The sequence below is a fragment of the Capra hircus genome, chromosome 19, assembly GCF_001704415.2.
Source record: "Capra hircus breed San Clemente chromosome 19, ASM170441v1, whole genome shotgun sequence".
NCBI lineage: Eukaryota > Metazoa > Chordata > Mammalia > Artiodactyla > Bovidae > Capra > Capra hircus.
In genome coordinates, this window is record NC_030826.1 from 32,333,324 (window position 1) to 32,350,743 (window position 17,420).

Here is a 17,420-nt window from a genome sequence, read left to right on the forward strand (position 1 = left end):
TTCCCTATTTGGAACCAGTCTGTTGTTCCATGTCCACTTCTAACTATTGCGTCTTGACCTGCATACAGATTTCTCAGGAGGCAGGTCAGGTGCTCTGGTATTCCCATCTCTTAAAGAAATTTCCACAGTTTGTTGTGATCCACAGTCAACGGCTTTGGCATAGTCAATAAAGCAGAAGTAGATGTTTTTCTGGAACTCTCGTGCTTTTTCAATGATCCAACGGATGATGGCAATTTGATGTCTGGTTCCTCTGCTTTTTCTAAATCCAGATTGAACATCTGAAAGTTCACAGTTTACGCACTGTTGAAGCCTGGTTTGGAGAATTTTGAGTATTACTTTGCTACCGTGTGAGATTAGTACAACTGTGCGGTTGTTTGAACATTCTTTGGCATTGCCTCTCTTTGGGACTGAAATGAAAACTGACCTTCTCTGGTCCCGTGGCCACTGCTGAGTTTTCCAAATTTGCTAGCATATTGAATGCAGCACTTTCACAGCATCATCTTTTAGGATTTGAAATAGCTCAACTGGAATTCCATCGCCTCCGCTAGCTTTGTTCATAGTGATGCTTCCTAAGGCCCACTTGACTTCACATTCCAGGATTCTGGCTCTAGGAGAGTGATCACACCATCGTGGTTATCTGGGTCATGAAGATCTTTTTTGTACAGTTCTTCTGCGTATCCTTGCCACCTCTTCTGAATATCTTCTGCTTCTGTTAGGTCCATAACATTTCTGTCCTTTATTGAGCCCATCTTTGCATGAAATGTTCCCATGGTATCACTAATTTTCTTGAAGAGATCTCTAGTCTTTCCCATTCTATTGTTTTCCTCTATCTCTTTGCACTGATCACTGAGGAAGGCTTTCTTATCTCTCTGTGCTATTCTTTGGAACTCTGCCTACAAATGGGTATATCGTTCCTTTTCTCTTTTGCCTTTTGCTTCTCTTCTTTCCTCAGCTATTTGTAAGGCCAACTCAGACAACCATTTTGCCTTTGTGCATTTCTTTTTCTTGGGTACAACATCATGAACCTCCATCCGTAGTTCTTCAGGCACTCTGTCTATCAAATCTAATCTCTTGAGTCTATTTGTCACTCCCACTGGATAACTGTAAGGGATTTGGTTTAGGTCATACCTGAATGATCTGGTGGTTTTCCCTACTTTTTTCAATTTCAGTCTGAATTTGGCAATAAGGAGTTCATGATCTGAGCCATAGTCAGCTCCTGGTCTTGTTTTTGCTGACTGTATAGAGCTTCTTCATCTTTGGCTGCAAAGAATATAATCAATCTGATTTTGGTATTGACCATCTAGTAATGTCCATGTGTAGAGTCTTCTCTTGTGTTGTTGTAAGAGGGTTGTTGCTATGACCAGTGTGTTCTCTTGGCAAAACTCTGTTAGCCTTTGACCTGCTTCATTTTGTACTCCAAGGCCAAATTTGCCTGTTAGTCCAGGTGTTTCTTAACTTCCTACTTTTGCATTCCAGTCCCCTATAATGAAAAGGACATCTTTTGGGGGTGTTAGTTCTAGAAGGTCTTGTAGGTCTTCATAAAACTGTTCAACTTCAGCATCTTCAGCATTAGTGGCTGGGGCATAGACTTGGATTACTGTGATACTGAATGATTTGCCTTGGAAACAAACAGAGATCATTCTGTCGTTTTTGAGATTGCACCCAAGTACTGCATTTCAGACTGTATGAGGGCTACTCCATTTCTTCTAAGGGATTCTTGCCAGCTATTACAAGTCCCTGCAAATCCCCCACTGCTTCCCAGATGCCCCCATTCACTGTCTTGTTTACTTAAGGATCTCAAATTCCTTCCAAGTTTTATTATGTGCAATAATCAAGACAAATTGAGATGGCTCCCTAGCCTACAAGGACACCCCCACCCCCATAGTGAGTCACCCTTCCTGCCATGCTCACTTTTCTTTTAAAGGGTGGCAAACCCATAAGGTGGTAACCCACCCACAGAGTCCCAGCACTGGTTCCCCTGCCCCAGTTCAAGGACTCAGTGGATGATATAGGCCTGGCCAATCAGAGTTCTTAGGGTGTTTTTCCTAATTAAACTAGAAGGATAAAAGCCTTTTCCTTTCTCCAGACATGGAGGTGTTAAGATACGCATCTGGACCTGCTGGGGGTGTTCCCCTCCAGGCACTTATGTGGCATTGTGACGACTAGCCATGAGCAGAGGGAAGTAGGGAATGAAACTGAGAAGTTCGGATGCTATTCCTGTCCTTCCTTAAGAGGGCTTACTCCTTCTCCGCTTTGGTGGTTCATGTCAGTCACTAAATTTGTCTTCCATCTGTAAAATGCTTTTAATCCTAACTAGATCTAACCTTTCATGGAATAACAAAGAAATAAATTAAAGAACAAGTAGAAACATTTCTATATGATGAAACAGCATAACTGCGTAGGAACATTTTATGGTCACGGGAGAGAACAGGGGAGCTAAAGTGCAGACACACAGTGTATACTCTGAGTGTTCACAGTAGCTATCCTGAACCTTTGCCAAAAATTTTATGTTCCGTAGACTCTATTTAAGTCAAGAATAAAATATCTTAGAAATATTGGGTGGGCCAAAAGATTTGTTAGGGTTTTTCCATAAGACCTTATTAAAAGCCAAATGATGTGTTTGGCCAATCCAATATTTAAATCCAAATGGAGAATTTTTTTTTTAAACTCAGGTGTTTGAAAGACTGAATGCAGTTATTAAGAACCACAGGCTGAATTCCAGCTAAAGTGTTTTTTAAAGGGTCACCTATATCCGATTTACAATTTCTTCCCACACTGTGAAATTATTTTCTCCAGCAGATACCAGCTTCTATTTCAAACACAAACACTTGGATGAACTTGGGTTTCTCTTCTCTCCTTTCACGTTTCTTCTTCTTGTTCAAGTCCTTCTCTGTTTCATTGTCTGGGTTACCTGCACCTCACCTGCCCTACCTTCAGTGCCACCTGTATCGCTGTCCCCAGAAAGTAGAGTATCACGGAAGGTGCTTAGATTCAAGATGCAAGAACTCCACTTTCTAGCTTAGGTTCAAGATGCAAGGACTCTACTTTCTAGGAGTTTCCATCGGGTACTTTCCTTGAAGCAGGATTCCAGGTTGTACTAATATTAGGAAATAGAGAGGAAGGTCTGTGAGTTAACAGGGTCTCCCATGAACCTGAAAAATGCTTGGTCCCCTTAGGATGGAGGTGCAGCCATGTTCTTGATGGTTCCCTATAGGGAAAGAGTCCCTTTAGCAAATTCCAGTTGAGCAGCTGGAATCTTGCTTCCAGACTCCCTATGCCAACTCCATGATTCTCCATTGATCACCTTCCTCAAATGTTCCTCTCCCACCCACCAGGCCACACTTGACAACGTTACTGGAACCCATTTACCAACTGCCCTCTCCAACTATGCTGTAAGATCCCACATGCCAAGTGTCTTTCCTTATGACCACACCCTCCCCATTCTGCCAACTTCTGGCAACCCCTATGGGTCCACACTGCAGGTTCCCCATAGCGGCTAATATTCCCCTGACTTTATGTTATTTGTCCTCATGATTCCATTCTGAGTTTTTCAAAATTGTGTCTCAATGCACCATCTCCCAATCCCAAAGTAGGTATTTCTAATCTATACCCAGCTTCTTGTCTCCACTTATATTGCCTATTATAAACCCTCTTTTAAAAGTATGATTTCCTGAGTACATGATTCTCATACACTTTGGCATGTGAGTCTTCAAGGTTTTTTTTTCCTCTAATTATTCTAAACTTTACATAGATTTTTCCAATAACCTGTAACGCATTTTATATTATATCTATCAACCCTAGATCATCACTCCCTACCCTCTTCTTATTATGTCTACCCATACTTGTGATTTTATGTCATCTGTCTGTATAAAACTTTCTTTTTCCCCCTTTCACATGTGGTTTTTCAGCATTCTGCATTCTCACCACATCACTCATTTCATAATTCCACCTCCTTGGCAAAGGAGGACTCCTACTCTTCAGCATTTCCTTTTAGGTTAATATTTATCATTGACTCAAAGAACATGAATTTGTCCTAACTCTGGTGGTAGTGGAGGACAGAGGCGCCTGGTGTGCTGCCCTCCATGGGGTCTCAAAGAGTCAGATATGATTTAGTGACTGAACTGAGCTAAATTTTCTAAGAATTGAAAAATTTACTGAGAATCTTACCCTTTTCTTTCAAGTCAAGCCACAATTTAACACAATGCAAAATATGTACTCATTTAGCACTTTCTCTTATTCCAGTGGTAGGCAAGTGAATCACTTTTGCACTATCTAATTCCTGTTATTTCATGAAATATTAGAGACAGTCTTCATCCAGGACACCACCTAACTGACATCCAGAGAGGCAGCAGAATTTCTTGATTCAGTTTGTCTGATACTTTAAAAAAATCCTCCACATATGCATTATTCCTGCTCTTATTTTAATTTTCCATTTATTTCTCACACATATGAAAAGTAGAATCTTTATGCATATCAGATACTGACAGCTCCTGCAATTCCTGTTTTGCACATCCTCCCCATTCAGCTTCTGGAGACTCTGTTAGGCTCCTCTTTGCCCCACTCCCCTTGTCAGCCTCATCCTGCAGCGTGCTAAGTCACTTCAGTATTATCCAACTCTTTGTGATCCCATGGACTGTAGCACCAGGTTCCTCCATCCATGGGATTCTCCAGGCAAGAATACTGGAGTGGGTTGCCATCCCCACCTCTGAAATATCCCTAAGGAGTTTCAGTTCACTTTCTAATAAGGGCTTCTGTTCTGAAACACCTAGTGCAACTCTTTTAATTCTAAATACATCTTTGTATCATATGACTACAAAGAAAAGGTCATTTTCCTTAAAGAAAACAGAAAAAAACAATTTGAAAAGATAAACAGCAATAGAGAAATAATCAAAGACTGGGAAGAGATCACTGATTTAAAAATTCAAATGGACCATAAACATATGAAAAATATTCTCTCTCAAATTCAAAAGTGAAAATTAAGATTACAAGATACCCCTTCCATCTATCAGATTGGCAAGATTAAATACATTCTCAATCTTGGAATTGAGGAAACTTTCTAAGAAATTGCATTTTCATTGCTAGAAAAACCACTCTCTCTAGAAGGCAGCTCAACAAAGTGTACCGAAATTCTGAAATTAGGAGTCAAATCCATGAAAAATTTTCTAAAAATTCAATTTCTTTGTTAAAGAAAATAAATAGCACCATGAGTAAACTTTTATCCATTTGTATAACAACATTATTTAGAACAGTATAAGAAGGAAAACAGAAAAAATGTCCACCAATTCAGGATTGGTTGTATCAGTCCTAATAAAACCATGTATGGAAACCATGATGCCATTAGAAATCCCATCTTTAAGTATGTGCTAAGTGAAATAAATCAAGTATGAAAATAATATCAGTTCAGTTCAGTTGCTCAGTTGTGTCCGACTCTTTGCGACCCCATAGACTGCAGCACACCAGGCTTCCCTGTCTATCACCAACTCCTGGAGCTTACTCAAACTCACGTCCGTAGAATTGTTGATGCCATCCAACCATTTCATCCACTGTCGTCCCCTTCTCCTCCCACCTTCAATCTCTTCCAGCATCAGGGTCTTTTCAAATCAGTCACTTATTCGCATCAGGTGGCCAAAGGATTGGTGTTTCAGCTTCAACATCAGTCCTTCCAATGAATATTTAGGACTGATCTCCTTTAGGATGGACTGGTTGGCTCTCCTTATAGTCCAAGGAACTCTCAAGAGTCTTCTCCAACACCACAGTTCCAAAGCATCAATTCTTTGGTGCTCAGCTTTCTTTATAGTCCAACTCTCACATCCATGAGTGACAACTGGAAAAACCATAGCTTTGGCTAGACAGACTTTTGTTGGCAAAGTAATGTCTCTGCTTTTTACTATGCTATCTAGGTTGGTCATAGCTTTTCTTCCAAGGAGCAAGCATCTTTTAATTTCATGGCTGCAGTCACCATCTGCAGTGATTTTGGAGCCCATTTGTATAATGTACTCTGCATGTAAGTTAAATAAGCAAGGTGACAGTATACAGCCTTGACGTACTCCTTTCCCTATTTGGAACCAGTCTGTTGTTCCATGTCAGGTTCTAACTGTTGCTTCTTGACCTGCATACAGATTTCTCAGGAGGCAGGTCAGGTGGTCTGGTATTCCCATCTCTTGAAGAATTTTCCACAGTTTGTTGTGATCCACACAGTCAAAGGCTTTGGCATAGTCAATAAAGAAGAAGTAGATGTTTTTCTGGAACTCTCTTGCTTTTTCAATGAAAATAATATGCATAGTTTAACTATAATTATTTTTGATCATTTGTAGAGAATTGCATCTATGCCTAAGACAAAATACCAGAAGATGACAAAATAAAAAGTATTTCTGGGTGGTCATATTTAGAGAGAATTTATTTTCTCTTTTTTGCTTTTCTATGTTTTCCAAACTATTTATAATAAACAAAACGAATGCCTTTTTATACTGTATTTTTGTTTGTTGTTATTTTTTTATTGAAGTATAGTTGGTTAACAATGCTGTTAGTTTGGGTATACAGCAAAGTGATTCAATGATACATATATGTATATATTATTTTCTGTTTTTTTTTTCTCTTGTAGGTTATTACAAAATATTGAGTATAGTTCCCTACCCTAAACAGTAGGACCTCGTTGTTTATCTATTTTACAGATAGTAGTATGTGTCTGTTAATCCCAAACTCCTAAATTATCCCTCCCAAACCTAGCTTTTTTAAGGTCAATATTTCATTGAAAACATCTTATCATTCAACATCAATATCCATCTGTTTCCTCTTTTTCCCTAAGTTACCTTATTTTAATCAAACAGCAGTAACTATGAGGGGGAAAATACCATCTTTTTTTGATTTTGCAATTAATATTCCACGAGTATTGCTTTTTGTCCAGTCGATGATTGAAACAGACTCAGCACCATGCCAATTACTAGAACCGACAATGATGATAGCAAAGGGTCTCAATACATTTACTGGGTTCCAGGAACCATTCTAGGGGGATGTGTGTGTATGTGTAATTCTTACACAACCGTTCTGTGAACTAGATCTCAATATCGTCCCCTTTCTGTGGACAAAGAAACTGAGAAGTTAGGTAACTGGCCCAAAGTCACACGGCTAATGTTTGTCCAAGTGCAGTCGGTCTGCCCCAGACACTACACCCCAAACCAATGTGTGATATCATCTCTATAACAAAGGGTATTGGTGGCTCTTGTTTTCCACGTTCTCCACTGCAGTACGTCAACTGAGGCATGTGTCAAGTAAAAGTTAGGGGGGCTAGCTGGGGTCCTGAACCACCATTTATAATATTATTTCTATGGAAAATTCCTTGTGCATTCCAAACAACTGACCTACAAATGAAATTTCTGAATCGTCTATTTGCAAGCTGGGGAAAATTATATAGTATATCTCACAAGGAAATTATTGCCAAGGGAAAGACACACGCTTCCATCCAAAAGAAATGTCTGGAAATTATTTGGCCTTTGAATAAACTCAGGCCATCCATCTCTGGCCAGGAATTTACTCTGAGGATTCTTCATTAAGTGCTTACAGTGCGAATAAAGACTCTTCAGAAGGCTGACTGAGACTGGCAGACGTGGATCTGGGAGGCTTAGAGTTTTCACGTGAGCACACACGTGCTCCTGGGGAGAGAGTCCTCCTCGGCTGCCTGGCTTCTTGAAAAGACGAAACAGCGCAAGCGCTGAAGCATTTTCTGGTCCTTTCAGTAGTCATGGACATCGCACTGTCCTCCCACAAAGATAAGATATCTAGGATGGGGAAAAGGCCCAAAATCAGGAGAACTTTATTTTTTTAATGTTTTAATCTCTCTTTTTTTTGCCATTATCAGACTTTGACTTTTTAAATTATTTATCTGAGTATAGTTGCTTTACCATATTGTGTTAGTTTCTGCTGTACAGCAAATTGAATCAGCTCTTGTTGCTGTTTAGTAACTAAGTCGTGTCTGACTCTTTGCACCCATGAACTGCAGCACGGGCTTCCCTGTCCTTCACTATCTCCCAGAATTTGCCCAGATGTTGACCCCTATACCATCTTGATTGCCTTAAACTTATCAGTCTGCAGTATCCATCTGTTTACAACGACAGTTCAGGAATAGAAACAGTAGAGAACTGGAACCATCTCTCATGGGCTTCAAAGAGTCAACTGTGTGGTCCTCTTCCCAACTCTGGCTTCAGTGACATCACATCAGTAGTGTGAAACCAGCCAAGGTGAGAGTACGCCATAGAAATTAAATGCTACAATAAGGGATTTCCCCCCCTTTTTCTTTCCTCTTTCTCTCTTTTCTGAGAGAGACAGAGAGCACACAGAAGTTGTCACACACTCATCACACACTGTTGGGTGGGCATGACTTGATTTGGGTCCATGAGACCCAAGGAGATAGTTAATCAGGCTTTTAGGAAACCATTGATGACTCTATTCCTCTGGGTAAATTATAAGGAAATGAGATCTCAGACAACTGAAGCTACTTTGGCCACCATAAGAAGACCCGTCAGAGGATAAAGCTGACATACATGAAAGAATCAAAGCGATCTGGGCTCAGAGTTCTGATGGTGTGTTCTTCTGAACCAACCTTCCTGTGACCTATATTTTACTCTTGACTTAAATGAAACAGTAGAGTTTCTGTCTTAAACTAGTTTGAACTGGGATTTTTTTTATCATCATCGATGGAAAATCTTGAATTGATACCCAGAGTTATGATGTATGAACAAGGCCACCCACATGGCACAATCCCAAGAGGATCACTCAAGTTGACATCATTGTGAAGAGCAGTCCTTAGAGTTGTGCAGGACATCACCTCTGCAGCCACGTGTGGTATATGAGGCAGTTGTGCCTAAGAAACAAGTATTACCCATTCCCTATAACTCAGCAAGAGCCAAAACCGCTTGCTCAATCCCCCTTGGTTCCATTTATTTCCTTGCGCCATTTTGATTAATCTCTTCTTCTTCCCCTGCCATAAGTGAGACACCCACTGCCCTATTTTTATTTCTTTGCTTCATCCAACAGCCAACCTTTACTGCCTTCTATCCTCATTTCAAGTTTTCTGCGGCCTCCGGGAATTCCTAAAAAGAATGAATAGACTCTTTAATGCTGGCCAGCTCCATTGATTAATCAAAGTTTTCCCACCAGTCTTGCAAACATTTATCCTGTTATTTTGATTTCCATTTCCCCCATATTGGCCAGAAGGACCTATTCATCATCCTCCAAATATGTCCAACAAATCTGTGTTTCAGCACCTCTGTGTGCATTGTTCTTGCCCTGAATTCCAAGGTCCCTTTATCTTTCCCTATTGAAATCTTATGTTTCCAGCAACTCCCAATTCAAATCCCTTCCGTTATGAGTAAGTCCAATATTATTACAAGAAACAGACCTCTTTAGCCAAAAGAAATAGTCGGTTGGATTAAAAAAAATACACACACACAGTGCTCACTCACAGACCGTAGGGCCCTAAATTTAGCCATGTCCCACATGACCCCACAGGGGTGGAAATTACCCTCTCCATCTCTGGGACCCCAGGTCTCCACTTCTCTGGTCTTCTCTTCTTTTATGCTTTGTTGTTCTCATTCCTTCACACCAGTTCTCTGTATTTAGTGGGTCCAATGGCATATCTGTCCCATCAGTTCTAGAATTCAGTGGAAACAGTACATTCTCCATCTGTCCCCATTCCCCCAACTCCTTGGAGAGAGAAGACAGAAGTTCCAGCTGAACCACAGAGTAGACTCCCTTCAGTCTGATGCCCACCCCTTGACCAGTCACCTATCTAGACAGGAAGAAAGAGCATGATTGTTAATACATGGAAACTTGGACTCTTCCTTCTAGAGATGTGGAAGAATCTGAGTCTTGAAGAAGAAGGCATCCAGACATGGAAGAAATGACTGGCATCCCACAAATCATCACACATGGAGTGATCTGAACTCCCACCACCCCCACTTCTTATTACCTGTGTCTTTTGTTGTTGTTTAGTCACCTAGTCGTGTCTGACCCTTTGTGACCCCAGGCACTGCAGCACAGCAGGCTTCCCTGTGCTTTACTACCTCCCAGAGTTTGCTCAGATTTGTATCCATAGAGTCAGTGACGCCATCCAACCATCTTATCCTCTGCCATCCCCTTCTCCTTTTCCTTTCAATCTTTCCCAGCATCAGGGTCTTTTCCAGTGAGTCACTTCTTCACATCAGGTGGCCAAAATTTTGGAGCTTCAGCATCAGTCCTGCCAATGAACATTCAGAACAATCCTTTAGGACTGACTGGTTTGATCTCCTTGTAGTCCAAGGGACTCTCAAGAATCTTCTCCAACACCACAGTTCAAAAGCATCAATTCTTCAGCACTCAGCTTTCTTTATAGTCCAACTCTCACATCCGTGTATGACTACTAGAAAAATCATAGCTTTGACTGTATGAACATTTGTTGGCAAAGTGATCTCTCTGCTTTTTAATATACTACACGGCAGTAACTTTATTCACATCTCACTTCTTCCACTAGGGTACGTGCCCTAGTTTATTTCATGTGCGTTTATGTGAGAACAACCATCATAGTTGGGTTCTCCAGAGAGCAGAGTCTATAGTTTATGTTCAGGATGTTTATTCAAGAATGACCTTGGTATCCAGACCTGTGAAGGCAGAGGAAGGAAGCAGGACTGGGAAGAGGGCAATGATGAACTTCAGCAAAGGCTGGATGGCAGCTTGGTCTATTCTTTAGCCTGCTGTGGAGCTAGGAGATAACTTGAGCTTTGTCCTAGTTACTAGGGCTTTCCTGGTAGCTCAGATAGTAAAGAATCCACCTACAATGCAAGAGACCCTGGTTTAATTCCTGGGTCAAGAAGATCTGCTGGAGAAGGGACAGGCTACCCGCTCTAGGATTCTTGGGTTGCCCTGGTGTCTCAGCTGGTAAATAATCCCTCTGCAATGAGGGAGACCTGGGTTTGATCCCTGGGCTGGGAAGTTCTCCTGGAGAAGAAATAGCTACCCGCTCCAGTAATCTGGCCTAGAGAATTCCATGGACTTGTATAGTCCATGAGGTCACAAAGAGTCTGACACAACTGACCAACTTTCACTAGTTACACTGAGAGAACCAGGTCTCTGGACCCTGAATTCATCTGCCATTCACTCTGAGGCTCCGCAGGAAAGGGCATGTGTTTGTGAAGGGGAAGCTGGCTGCGGCTGAGGCCCCCTGGAGGGACCAGCAGCTGGGGGCTGTGTGCTGACGACATGCCCAGCAGCTGCAGCAAGTCCTTCATTAAAGTGGGAATCTGGATGGCAGGACTCGATGGTCAAATGCAGTCACCACTGTGCATCACAGGAGACATGAGTGTGCATGTCTGTTATCGGCTTCAAAGCAGAGAGGGAGCCAGGAGGGAGATGGGAAGAAGGGAGAGAGAGCAAGAGAAGAATTGTTGAATGGGAGAATAGATGGATGGATAGATACAAATGAGTCCTTTTTCCACAGATTCTATGGGAAAAATAGAGGGGGAAAAAATCCCCATGTGTGAAGTTAGCCATGTGGGCTAATTCCAGTGGCTTTACCCAGGTCACTAAGCATCTCTATTGCTTCTCTGCTCTTCCATCTGATTAAAGCAAATACACTCCCTGATGTCTGTCCCTAACGTTTGCATGACCCAGGGAAGGACACAATTGGGGGTCCCCACCCCGACAGAAATGAGTTGCACCTCAACCCACACAATCAAGTCCTGCCCACACTCCCTTCTCCAACTCTCCTATGAGCAGCAGCCCCTTGGACAGCCATGAATCTAGAGGCATGTCCATGGGGTGGGCCACCCTTGGGTGAACAGACCCACAACAGAGACCCTCAGGCTCTAAGGAGGTCCTAGAATGCTAGATTCCTGGAATTCTGAGAAAAGCTTAATTTAAATGGTGGCTCGGGCTTCCCTGGTGGCTCAGATGGTAAAGCGTCTGCCTGCAATGTGGGAGACCCGGGTTCAATTCCAGAAGATCCCCTGGAGAAGGAAATAGCAATCCACTCCAGCACTCTTGCCTGGAAAATCCCATGGATGGAGGAGCCTGATAGGCTACAGTCCATGGGACCCGCAAAGAGTTGGACACAACTGAGTGACTTTACTTCACTTACTTTCATTTAATGAGAACCTATTCTGTACCATAGAGAACTTTACTTAATGCTTTGCGGTGACCTAAATGGGAAGGAAATCCAATAAAGAAGGGATATATATACATACAAACACACACACACACACATATAGCTGATTCACTTTGTTGTACTGGAAAAATTAACACAACATAGTAAAGCAACTATACTCCAATAAAATTTTTTAAAAACCAACAGTTGCTCATGAAGGGGAATTTCTACCTAATAATCTGTGGGTGCCCTGCAGGTCATTTTAGCCTTCTTCTGTGCAAACTGAAACTCCCCAGTCTGTTCTCAACAACTCCTCCCACACCGTAGCCCCTCTCAAGGGTGACTCAGTTGCCTGAGCCCCGAGCCCAGGAGCACCCCAGCCTCTGCCCTGCCCCTCGCTTCATTTGCCACAGTCAACAAACAACATGACCTGCAGATTCTGCCTCCTTACTGCCTGTGTAGCTGGGGCTACCTCTCCCCGTGGTCACCTCCTTTGTTCCAGCCTCGGCGATCTCCACCCTGAAAGATTCCAGCAGCCACTGGCTCTGATTCTAGTCTCACCCACATCCAATCATTTGCTGCTCTGTGGCCAAAGAGATCATTTTGACAAGAAAATTCAATCATGTTACTTTCCCACCTAAAAGGCTTTCTGTTATTCCCCTCTGCCCTTGAGATGAAGTCCCAGCTCCCCAAGAGAACATGAAAGACCTTTCATTTCTGCCTCCTTCTTACTACTGTGGATTTTAAAAAATATGTCACACACATATTTATGTATATAGTATATTCCATATATGAATATAGAATATATATGTATATGTACACATATACAATGTATGGGCTTCCCAGGTGGCCCAGTGGTAAAGAACTGGCCTGTCAGTTCAGGAGACACAGAAAGTGTGAGTTCAATCCCTGGGTCAGAAAGATCCCCTGGAGAAGGAAATGGCAATCCACTCCAGTATTCTTGCCTGGGAAATCCCATAGACAGAGAATCCTAGCAGGCTAACAGTCCATGGGGTCGAAAAAGAGATGGACACAACTTACTGACGGAGCATACACATACACATACATGTTATGTATAGCCCACATATACGCATACATACACACATGTATGTGCGTATACAGAATATTCCCACATACAGTTAAGTACAAAGGAAATACTAAACAGATATAAGTGTGCAATGACCTGCATGTAACAAACATTATCATTTTGTCCTATTTATTTCTGTAATTTTAGATACTGTTTTAAAGCTTTGACAGATATACTTGAAAACTTACCCTCCACCCCAGCCCCAAATCCCACCCTTTACCAAACCCAAACTTTGTCTCATAGAATTCACCTTTACTTCCCCCGCACCACCACCAGCAAAGTCCATTAGCCCAGCATCCTTTAGTGAATGCTCTGTCCTTTGCACACATTTGCAAACACTCTCTTCTGTCTCTGTGTCCTGTATCAGCTGTTCCTCAACGCTCAATTCTGTAATTCGCTTCCACTGGTTTGACTCTCTCTCTCTGTCTCTCATACACACACACACACAAAGTTTTTAATTACTCTAAATTTAAAACAATTCAGAAAAAGATACTTGCCACTTACCAATCCCATGTGCCTGAGCCACATAGCTCTAACAGAAAAAAACAATTCCAGCAAAAAGAAGAGTGAGAAATAACAACACTTTAGGGATAGATGCTGAGCTCCTCAAACATAGTTCTGGTGAATCTTCAGCTACATGTCTCAGTAACATTTCAGATATTAAGACAGCATCATCTTTGGAAGTGATTCTGTGAAAATTATCTGTGTCTCCAAATCAGCTTTGCTTCTATGGGTTAGGAGAGAAAAAAGTACATTAAACCTAAGGTCAGCCCTCATTAAGAGAGAATAAACAGAACTCCCTAATGGTTAGGTACAAGTGCTCCAAATATTCTTAACTTTCATAGCCAGGCCCTTTTTTAAAAAAACACTTTCTCAAATTTTCTAGGAAAGCATTTTTGACATTCCCTCTTGTTAAGACTGCAAGGAGATCAATCAGTCAACCTAAAGGAAATCAAACCTGAATACTCATTGGAAGGATTGATGCTGAAGCTGAAGCTCCAATACTTGGGCCACCTGATGCACAGACTTATTAGAAAAGATCCTGACGCTGGAAAAGATTGAGGGTAGGAGGAGAAGGGGGCAACAGAGGATCAGATGATTGGATGGCATCACCGACTCAATGGACATGAGTCTGAGCAAGCTCCGGGAGTTGGTGATGGACAGGGAAGCCTGTTGTGCTGCAGTCCATGGAGTCACAAAAAATCAGACACAAGGTAGCGACTGAACAACAACCTGTTGAGACAGTTTTCTTTTGGTTGTTCTTAGGCAGAAACTTCAAGAAACTGTCTTTATTAAGCTCCCGCTGTCAGTGGTTGGCTTCCCGGGATGTTATACCCCTGGCAGCTGCATCCCAAAAGCCATCAGTTACCCTCTGGTCTGCCCTGTGTCCTCATGTCCTGTAGAGTAAATACTCAAATTCTCCCCTGGGGATGAGTTTTCTTTCATTTTTAACTTTTTTCAATCTCTTCATCCATCTGTATTCCTTTTGGCTATCAAGTCAAGGTGAGATTGACACATGCTGATAGTTGTTTCAGCTGCTGCTGGGCACCGGTTACCCTAGCAATGGAGAGAAAACAAACATAGGAATTCCGAAGAGCCATAGGGACACCCCCTCAGCTCTAGGCTTCTAAAAATTAGTGGAGTAACTGGATCGCAAGCCCTGCCCACATCTGTCTGGCTGAATTTGTGGCTGAATTTACAAAACACAGAGGAAGAGCCGATTGCTACCACCAGTTCCGAGAAGGAAACCTCCCTGCTTTTTCTTTCTTTTTTAAAACACTTTATATTATATTGAGGTATAGCTGATGAACAGTGTTGTGATAGTTTCAGGTGAACAGCGAAGGGACTCAGCCATACATATGCATGTATCTGTTCTTCCCCAAACTCCCTTCCCATCCAGGCTGCCATGTAACACTGAGCAGAGTACCCTGTGCTTTACAGTAGGTCCTTGTTGGTTATCCATTCTAAATGTAGCAGTGCACTTTGACTTATAGCTTGTGATCTTACGGGACAGAGGACCCCTATGCCCAAGTATTTTGTGTCCTGACCTGTGACAATAACCCTGATCCATCTCCCTTTATGCAGAGGTGTCTGAAACTTAGCAAGCTAAGGGGCTGCCAAGGTCTTGAGGGGCAGGAACCAACCATTGTCTTTGGCTATCGGCACAGTCTTTGCAGTAGCAGAATTATTATTCCCATTAATGCAGTGGGGGAGGGACTTTCATCTTTTAATGAGAAAATGGAGGATTGTTTTCATTTTTAATTGCAGGGGCTAATTAAGGCCTGGGGCTCTGTGGCCGGGGACCCTTGTGGGTATGCATTCCCATCACCTCTGCAGAGCCTCCCCCCAGCTGTGGGTAAGCCCCCTGCCCCAACTTCCTGCTGTAATTAGTAAGGGCTTCTATTCCGATTAAGTACTTTATTACAGAAGCTAATTATGAAGCCCAGAGCGGGCTAGCTGTGCCTTAGGAGAGATTTCCTTGTGCTTTGTGAGGGGAATTCTAATGGCAGCGAGGGTGTTGTTTCGACCTTTGAAGGACAAAGGTAGGAATTGGCACATCACACGGATGGTCAAATGTTCATCTATCCATGGAAAATGGACATATGTTAAAGCCACACCAGGAAAACCAAGCAAACAAAGCTCCTTTTCAACTGAGATTTCAGCTGGAGGTTAGAGAGGAAACAAACGCTATCGGCCACCAGCACCCACAGACTATTACAACAAAAGATCCACCTTGGACCCCCGAGCAAACCCGCAGGGTGAGGAATCGTGTTTTGTCTAATGCACGAACCCAGGCTGAAATCGTGGAGTGAAAGGGTTGCAGTCGTAACTACATATTGTATCCTGTAATTGTCTGCGCATTCATGTTTTCTTCGTATCACCGTGGTATCTGGACAAAAGACAAATAGTGAAGAAGAAGGAAACCGGGAAAGGTTGGGAATTTATAATAGTCTTTTGCTGTTTTTTACATCATTCATCTTAAAGCCCTTTGGATTAAGAGAGTTAAGAAAAAGCATGTTTTTTATTAGACATGTTTTTATAATTCTACATGGCTTCCTTACATTTCTAGGGAGATACAGATATCTCTATTTGTTGTTGTTTAGTTGTTAAGTTGTGGCTGACTCTTTTGCGACCCTGTGGACTATATCCCACCAGGCTCCTCTGTCCATGGGATTTCCCAGGCAAGAATACTGGAGTGGGTTGCCATTTCCTTCTCCAGGGGATCCCCCTGACCCAGGGACCGAACCCTCATCTCCGGCATGCAGGTGGATTCTTCACCACTGAGCCACCAGGGTCTGGAAGCACATTTTGTTCCTTCAAGATCCCCACTTCCCATTGAAAACTAGAGTGGCCTTCAAAGTGGAGAAGACCCTGCAGAACTTCACTGACACTTTCTACTTTGCAGGGGAAAGGCAGACAGTGGGGCTTCAACACGCAGGGTGCAGGCCAGGGTCCCTATTCCACCCGTTTAATCCACCACAAATGTGTCCAGCAGCTTCAGCCAAGACAGACAGGAGATGTCCTTTTGTATAAGGTGAGTCTCCCAGCTGTGACTGCCTGGTCTTCCTCTCAGCATCCATTCAGCTACTGAATCCCTAACAAAAATGCAGACTCATGTCCATGTTCCATCTTCCCCTCACACAGAACTGTAAAATTTGACTAGGAACCCCCACTGAATTTTTACAGAATATTATGGTTTTTTTTTTTAGTTGAACATTTCAGTTTATTTCACTGAATAAGGTACTTTGTATGTGTTAATGACTCTCTACTTTGCTCCAAGTTATTTATGTGGCTTACAAAAATACATATAAAATAAAAAAGAATCAATGGAGACAAAAAGGAGCATGTTAAAATTTTCAGTTCAGTTGCTCAGTCATGTCTGACTCTTGCAACCCCGTGGACTTCAGCACACCAGGCTTCCCTGTCCATCACCAACTCCTGGAGCTTACTCAAACTCATGTCCATAGAGTCGGTGATGCCATCCAACCATCTCATCCTCTGCCATGCCCTTCTCCTCCTGCCTTCAATCTTTCCCAGCATCAGGGTCTTTACCAATGAGTCAGTTCTTCACATCAGGTGGCCAAAGTATTGGAGTTTCAGCTTCAGCATCAGTTCTTCCAATGACATTCAGGACTGATCTCCTTTAGGATGGGCTGGTTGGATCTCCTTGCAGTCCAAGGGATTCTTAGGAGTCTTCTCCAACACCCCAGTTCAAAAGCA